Source organism: Hyaena hyaena, unplaced genomic scaffold (genome assembly GCF_003009895.1).
Source record: "Hyaena hyaena isolate Hyena2069 unplaced genomic scaffold, ASM300989v1 scaffold_996, whole genome shotgun sequence".
Lineage (NCBI taxonomy): Eukaryota > Metazoa > Chordata > Mammalia > Carnivora > Hyaenidae > Hyaena > Hyaena hyaena.
In genome coordinates, this window is record NW_024081629.1 from 247,172 (window position 1) to 255,826 (window position 8,655).

General features: G+C 44.3%; 1 long non-coding RNA gene across 1 annotated transcript; it reads left to right on the forward strand.

The window, feature by feature from the left end:
• Positions 1-3,541: 3,541 nt before the first annotated feature.
• Positions 3,542-8,279, forward strand: LOC120223509. The gene is made up of 3 exons (XR_005526319.1): positions 3,542-4,204; positions 7,141-7,237; positions 8,081-8,279. It is a non-coding gene; the product is annotated as an uncharacterized LOC120223509 (long non-coding RNA).
• The last annotated feature ends 376 nt before the right edge of the window (positions 8,280-8,655 follow it).

Below are 8,655 nucleotides of genomic sequence, written 5' to 3' on the forward strand. Positions count from 1 at the left end.
AGCCTTCCACATTCAGGTTACTAAATCACTTCTGACAGCATGTTATGGTAATGTAGTCAGAGGAAAGAGTTAATTCATTTCTACCCAAAAGCAATTTACTACCTCTCAAGTGTAGAATAAGAACTACAATGTGCTGCTAAACTGATATCCATGCATCAATGGAAACTGGCCCCAGGAACTTAAAGTTTCATTTCCTCTCCAACATCTTGACAATGCTGCTGAAAACCTCAACCCAAATGGGGAGTGAGGTGGAGACAGGCACTTGTAAATTTATTCTGATTTAAGACTTTGGGTTTTACATGTTTATTTATTTTTGGGAGAGAGAGAGAGAAGGAAAGAGAGAGGAGAGAGTGGGCAAGTGGGTAACGGAGAGAGAGAGAGAAAGAGAGAGAGTGGGCAAGTGGGTAAGGGGGGGAGAGAGAAAGAGAGAGAGAGAGAGAAGGAAAGAGAGAGAGTGGGCAAGTGGGTAAGGGGGGGGGGGAGAGAGAGAGAGAATATCCCAAGCAGGCTCCACACACAGCATGGAGCTGGACACAGGGCTTGATCCCAAAACTGCACGTTTTGAGCCAATATCAAGAGTTGGTGACTTAACTGACTAAACCACCCAGGTGCCCCTAAGATTTGAGACTTTGTAACTAACAATAACATCCTGAATTACTATATGGCTTTTTCTCCCAATTTGGTTAGACATTTCACCTCAAAGTCTTCTTAAGTTTATATAATTTTCAAGCATAAAACCTCAGAGAACTTCTTAAAGGATTTAAGTGATATCAGGAAGTATAAGTCTTGTGCCACCAATAAATGCTGAAAAATAAATATTCATCTCTAAAGTCTAAATTAGGAAAAAGAAATCTTTATAATGTCAGATCGCTCCATAAAATATTACTAAGCGTCCTGGAATTTGCTATAGTTTAAAACTCATACATCGTCATAAAACCATTCTCTAGAATATAAGTCCCAAGAGGACAGAGAAGTTTGTTTACCCTCCTAATGCCTCCCAAACCCCTTCAGCAGAGTGCAGCCTCGAGCGAGTGCCCGATGGGTATTTGTTGAGTGAATTCCCTCCTTTAACATGTAAACATTTATATACAAAGTATGTTAAATGCTTATAAAACTTTCTATGTGCTTTATTTATGAATTACTTCATCATATTTCAACTCAAAAGAAAATATGATTATCTATTGGTTCTCTGATAGCAAATATATAACTGATTTAAAGTGAGAGAGGGTGCCTGGTTGGCTTACTCGTTAGAGTGTGTGACTCTTGATCTTGGGGTTGTGACTTTGAGCCGCATGATGGGTCTGTAGAGATTACTGAAAAATAAAATCTAGGAGCGCCTGGGTGGCTCAGTCAGTTGAGCATCTGACTTCAGCTTGGATTCTGATCTCGTGATTCAGGAGTTCAAGGCCCGTGGCAGGCTTTTTGGTGACAGGTCAAAGCATGCAGCCTGCTTCGGATTCTGTGTCTCCCTCTCTCTGCCTCGCCCCTACTCATTCTCTCTCTCTTTCTCCCTCTGTCTCTCTCTCAAAAATAAACTTAAAAAAAAAATAATATAAAAAGTGAGAAATGGCCAAGTAAGAAATTAAGGTAAGATTTATTTCAGGTCAACAATTCATTATATTCTCTTTCTTTTCCTTTTTTTAAAAATGTTTTTTAAATTTATTTTTGAGGGAGTCACATGAGCAAGGAGGGGCAGAGAGAGAGACAGAGAGAGAGGGACAGAGGATCTGCAGCAGGTTCTGTGCTGACAACAGAGAGCCTGATGTGGGGCGCAAACTCACAAACCATGAGATCAGGTGCCCTTCATTATAATGTCTTTTAATGAAGGTTAGTTCCCTTAGGCTTGTAAATTATAGCCATGTACTAGTTTTTGCTGAAGTAGTGGTATTGTGTTACACTGATGGTTCCGTCGGATTAACAGATAAAACACACACAACTTCTAGTAGGTACATGTCTCCAATATTGCACGGGAGATATGTCTATTAAAAAATTATTCATTATCTATCTGAAATTCAAATTTTTTAAATTATTTTTTAATGTTTTATTTATTTCTAGGAGAGAGAGAGAGAGACAGCATGAGCAGGGGAGGTTCAGAGAGAGAGGGAGTCACAGACTGAAACAGGCTCCAGGCTCTGAGCTGGCAGTCAGCACAGAGCCCGACGCGGGGCTCGAACCCATGAACCGCAAGATCATGACCTAAGCGAAAGTCGGACGCTTAACCGACTAAGCCACCCAGGCGCCCCTCTGAAATTCAAATTTAACTGGACATCCTGAATTTTCTTCCTCCTAAATTTGGTCACCCTATCTTCAAAGTAAGTATCACTGCTCTCATCTTAAAGCGTGTCACAATCAAATACAGTCGCTTTATACGTAAATCCATAACTGACTATCTGCAAACACAATGTGTTTAGCTTACACTATTTTTCATCATCATTCCTCAGGAAAATAAACAAAGTAAGGAAGAAAATGGCTTCTCGAGGACAGCAGAGGAGTGGCTCTCCACAGGGCCACTCCTCTGTAGTTCTGTGAGGTCAGTGGCTCCCGGGGGCGGTGCCATACCAGGGCCTAGAGTCCTATTCTTTGAGCTAAATGAACGCTATTTCACCTTACAGGCCCTTATCAGTATATTCTTCCAGAAGTTTCTCTCACTCTGGAAATGCAGTTCCTGACCATGTGGAAACGCTAGAAATTTTAAGAATGCAGCAACAAGGAAATCGTCTTCTCCAAGGCCCGTCTTCCCTCCAGTTAACCCTACTCAGAGGTTTTAAAAAAAAAAAAAAAAAGACTACAGCTGCAGACCTTTGGCTCTTTGATCTTTGCCTTCACAAGTACCGACAAGTGTGGCTTCAATATTTTGCTAAATTCCCCAAATTCTTTAAACAAGAGGCAAAGTCAGAGCCCCCATGCAATGGCTCCAGACCTCAGTATGATTCTTTCCCCTGTTCCCACCCCGCTTCTCCAAACTGATCTCAAATGGACTTTGAACACTTTTTTAACTTTGGATAAACAGGTTCGGGGGGCTGGAGGCCTCAGCGTGCAACCTGTAGAGCCTGACAGAGCAACATTCAATGCTAACTGTCCTTAGGTCAGTTACTCAACTCCACTGAACCTCAGTCTTCTCATCTATGAAGGGGGGCTATGAGTAGTCGATAGGGTCATATGAGATATTAGTGTAAAGTGCCCAGAGATGTAAGTGCTAACTAAATGTTACTATTATTAATATGAAAATATATATTTAAGAATATATGTGTAGAAATTGCTTTCTAACAAGTATTCTTTATTTATTTTAATTTTTTTAAAAATGTCTATTTATTTTGAGAGCCAGAGATAGAGTGCGGGCAGGGGAGGGGCAGAGAGAGGGAAACGTAGAATCTGAAGCAGGCTCTAGGCTCTGAGCTGTCAGCACAGAACCCAATGCGGGGCTGGAACCCACAAACCATGAGATCATGACCTGAGCCGAAGTCAAGACACTCAACAGACTGAGCCACCCAGGAGCCCCTGTCTTATTTATTTTTTAAAGTTTATTTCTATCGAGAGAGAGTGCTTGTGTCTGAGCTGGGGAAGGTGAAGGAGAGAGGGACTCGCAAGCAGGCCCCAGCTGGCAGCACGGAGCGCAGCGTGGGACTCGATCTCACAACCATAAAATCACGACCTGAGCCAAAGTCCAGAGTCAGCCATTTAACCGCTGGAGCCCCAAGTAGTCTACCTGTTCAAGCAGCAAGGAATTCCAACTGGTCTTCAAGGTAACTCAGTAAAGGCTTACGAAAGCCAATCCATACAGTAAGTGTTACTAGAATAATACAGAACTTTAAATTTCATTTTTGGAAAGTATGCGCGGCAGTGGCTTCCCAGCGCTTACAGAGAGATGGAGAAGTGCAGCGTTCCCGCAGAGGATTGGAACACAGCAGGTCAGAGTGTCAGGTAGCAGTGATGTCACAAAGGGGCAGGAGGCAGGCAGCCCCACAATTACCCCAGCCACCGGATGAGGGGCTACTGTCATCACTCTGCCCTCACGTGAGCTGGGGTCCAGGGAGAAAGCCACGCTGGGAACGGTTTTGTACCTTCTTCTGGACGCTGCACGTCTTTAAATCAGAGAATGTGCACGTCCGCTGTCTCCACCTGTGTGCTGACCATCAGCTCATCTTCGCGCACCACGGCCCGCGGGGCAGATGCCTCTCTCTGCTGTGGGACTGTTACCCAATCGGTCAGTACTCCAAAAGAATCAGAAGACCCAGCAACGTTGTTTGTTTACTTTTCCTCCATGTCTCCCGCTCTCCCAGGGAGAAGAGGCCTAGCTAAGAACAGAAATCAGCATCTGGAATCTGCTCACTCAAAGAATAATGGATCTATTCTGCTCAAAAAATGCCTTGATTGTTGATTTGTTTACTTCAGCTCCTTTTCTGAAGGAGCGTATCAGAATTTTGGGGACAAAGCAAAATTGGGAGGAGAGAGAGAGAGAGGAAAGAGAGAGAAGAGAGTGTGCGTGCCTGTGTACAAACAGAGAGCTCTTTTCTCTAAAGGGTTCAAAATTCCCCAGTAATGAGCCTGCCCACCCAACGGAGGCATCCAAACTAGGGTTACTCTTTCCCCAAACCTATGCTTACGCTACCTTTAAAGTGGCTAGCTGGAAATGCTGGTACTCATTCATTATCCTGGGCCTTTCTTTGCTCATCTATAAAATGAAGACATTGGATTAGACACAATGTCAGATTTTTCCAGACCTAAAAGCACTCTTTCTTATATTACTGAAACAGGGACAGGGGACTAGAATTCTTCACAATCAAAGCAAGTCAACATCGTGCGTGTGGAAATGCCTTATTAGTACAAAGGACTTACTAGGCATTCATGAAATGTTTCTTTGGCTATTTCAGGAGTAGGAACCAGATTCTATACATTGAAGCAAAATAGCTATGCTCGTTGGTTTTCACCTCCATTCTCTGGAAAAGGTAAACATCAATAGGTAACAGAGATGACCGAGGCTAGAAGCTAGAATACCCTACTGAGTCATTGAACCGCTTTAGAAAGACACTTGGTATTTTTTCCAGGTGCCTTTTCCCACACAATTAGATATAAGGGCAATTCAAATTTTCAAGTCCCTTTTTTTTTTTGCTTCATGCTTTCTCCCTTACCAAGAAGTGCTTGGCATTTGATTAGGCAAGCTGAGGGTCACAACTTGGCACTGCTGTTTATCAGGTAATTATTTAAATGTGGGGCATAAGCTATTCCATGCTTCATGAAATCTTTCTGTGTAAAAAAAAAAAAATAGTAACAGCCGTGACCATGCACTAAGTACTCAGGTATGTTCTGGGAAGGGTTCTAAGTTAGTGTTTTGCCAATTGTTACTTAAGCATCCTACATCCTGATGAGAAAGAACCTATTTTTAAAAATTTTTTTAATGTTTTATTTATTTCTGAGAGAGAGACACGGTGTGAGCAGGGGAGGGTCAGAGAGAGAGGGAGATACAGAATCTGAAGCAGTCTCCAGGCCCTGAGCTAGCTGTCAGCACAGAGCCCGACGCGGGGCTTGAACCCACGAACCGTGAGATCATGACCTGAGCCGAAGTTGGATGCTTCACCGACTGAGCCACCCAGGCGCCCCGAGAAAGAACCTATTACTATCATCTCTATTTGGATTTCATCCCAGCGAGAAAAGACCTATCGACAATCTCTGCAAGGGGGTTCATTTATCCGGTGCCTCGGAGCTGCCCTCCGTAGGGAAAGGATCCAAGATTTGTACAATCCTGACCCTGAAGTTTGTGTTCTCAACCATTCCTGGATTCTGCCACTGACATCTAGTAGATCACCAGCCCTGTGACAGTTTCCTGGCTGTGTGGCCTCATTCATATTCTTGTCTGCCTCCTCACATAGCCAACACTTCAGGAAAGGAATTTGCGGTCATGAAACCGAATTTCTCTGTGCAAAATCTGAGTGTACCACTCCACACATGAGCAAACGTCCAGCACCATATGAGTGTCTGACGGGGCCAGCCTAAGTGTAGCAAAGACACGTCGTGCTTTTCAGACAAGAGATTCTCTTTGGCCTCCCCAGGACCATTTCAAGGACCCAATTGTAATTCACAGGATTTCCCATGAAACACTCAGCTGCCCAAACTAGGCCAGTGTCTATGTTTGAGGTTTCTCTTGCTCCCTGATGAATCTTAATACTCTCTGAATGTGTAAGAATAGCAACTATTTCCTAAATTCTGATAAGGACTTGACCTTCCTTTCCTCCTCCCAGGTGACTGGCTCGTCCGTACTAAGGTAAAGACCAACAGCACAGCTGGCCGAGAATGGGGAGCGCAGTGTTTTGTGACCTGTGGGGAGGCTCTGGCTGATGGCTTCCTCTGGGATTCCGACTTAATTGTGCCTGTAGGGCGGGCTAAGGGCGCTGGCATGCAGATTTCAGAAGTGTAGACACCGGCATCAGCGGCATAAATGAGATTTTTCAAATTCCTCTCCACTTCCCCTTCTAGGACTAGCTGGCTCTCTGGCTCTGGTGCCTGCCGAGCTGCCTGGGCGAGAGCAGCTGCAGAGAAGGGCCAGGGTGCTGGATGCAGGGGAAAGCACCCGCTCACAGTATTGCCCGGAGACCCTGCTAAGCAGCCTGAGTCCCAAGACTTCTCCAAAAGCCTTGGAAGATGATCACTGCACTTGCATTCTGAAAGGGAGACAAGCAGACAGTTCTAGGATGCTTAGCCGGGCATGTATCAGATGCGATTGTAAACCGGCTGGGGATATGTCACAGGCTGCACATTTCTTGCTGCATGCAAGGAGCCACGTGCGGAAACAAAGGGCAACTTCTCTTCTTAGCGCTGGCCGGGGGCAGTGTGTTCTGAGCACATCTGAAGGGTCATTGCCAGCACCACTGACCACCTGTAGGGTTTGGATCATTGAGGGCTTGCAAGGTGCTCTGTGGCCACTCTGTGGGGACCTATATACAGGGGCAGTGATCCCTTTCAGGTTATTATGGATCAAGGTAGAGCTGATGCACGTCCTCTGGCTGCTGTTGGTTTAAGTAGACCTTTCACAGCCTGGCATAGAGCCTATGGTTGGTTGAAATCATGTACCATTTGCCTTTGTTGCTCTGCCTAATGCTATTTTTTTTTTTTTTTTTTGTCCCCATGCTAACTTGCTGGAGAAAGGAGCCAAAACTCAGCTCTGGCTCTAGCTGCATCCTGAGTGACTGAGTCCTGTGAAGCTCAATCATAGCAGAATGTCCTTCGCAGCCTTCTTCCAGGGGTAAAGACGTCTAGAGGCTACTTTTGAGCTGTAGAGCCCACAGGCCAAGACACTCGGAAGGGATGGATGGTCATGGGTTGCCACTATCAGTAGTAATATCTATATACTGAAGAAAATCTCTTTTTGTGGAAGGCTCTCAGGCCATATTCCAGCATGAAGCAGGGAGGGGCCTGGGTGTCACCCTCTGTGGGGAGGTGTGTGTGCGGGGACAGGCAAGCTCAGAACTTAGGGCAGAGCCTAGTTTAAAACCTTCAAAAAATGAACTAGATAATCATTCAAATTGGATAGCTTAGTTATATAGCTCCCTGAGGCAGGAAATAAGCCTAAACTGTCTCTTCCAGCTGCATGATTCAATGAAAAGATCATCAGAGAAGAGCTCTATCTACCTTCTAATCTCAAGTAACACTTAAAAACACTTCATTAAGTACATTTTACAAAGGTAGCTCCTCCCTGTTCCATATTCAGTGTTTTTTCCTTTTTTCTTTTCCTGATTCTGTTAGCAGTGTTTCAGATGCTAGGTGGCGTCTTTTTCAGAAGGAACTTAAAAAAACCAAATTCCTTTAAAAACTACCATTTATTTTTCTTGGTTCTAAACTTGTTTTCCCCTCCACAGATTTCTCTGTTCTTTTCCTTTCACCTGATCCCCAACAGCCCCCTGGGAAACCAGCACCAAGGAGTATACTAATTACAATAAATAGCTTATGCCCCAAGCTGTGGTTTTTTATTCTTAGCCCTTATTTTTGGCTTTCATTTGATTTTAGAGAGCATTTCAATACTCACTAGACCAGTCACATATTGCCTCTCCCTTCATTTCTCTCTCTCTCTTTTTTTTCTTTTCTCAAGAGTCTGCTTTGCTTAGCTTTCTTGGAGAAAGCTTAGCCTACCTCGTCACAGGGGGTGAATAGTTCTTATGATTCAGAGGCACTGAGGATGGACAGATGCAAGCAAGTAACTTCTATTACTTCTATCAAGTGGAACCCCCCGGAGTCGCCTACTGGACCACTCCTGACCTATAAAAATAAAGTCATCTGGTTTAACCTAATATGTAAGAGGTTGAGGCTCATATTCATATGGTGAACCACAATTCTGTAAGCACCTTTTAGGTAGAAAGATTATTTTGAGGCACCTGGGTGGCTCAGTCAGTTAAGCGTCCAACTTCGGCTCAGGTCATGATCTCACAGTTCATGGGTTTGAGCCCCGCATTGGGCTCTGTGGTGACAGCTCAGAGCCTGGAGCCTCTTTCACATTCTGTCCCCCCACTCCCACCCCCCGTGTTCCTCCTCCACTCACATTCTGTCTCCCTCCCTCTTTCAAAAATAAAGATTAAAAAAAAGATTATCTTCCCCTTTGATAGACTACCTTCAGGCTGAATACCATATTTTTCTAAAGATGATAATAGCTAGCATTTACTGGACAAT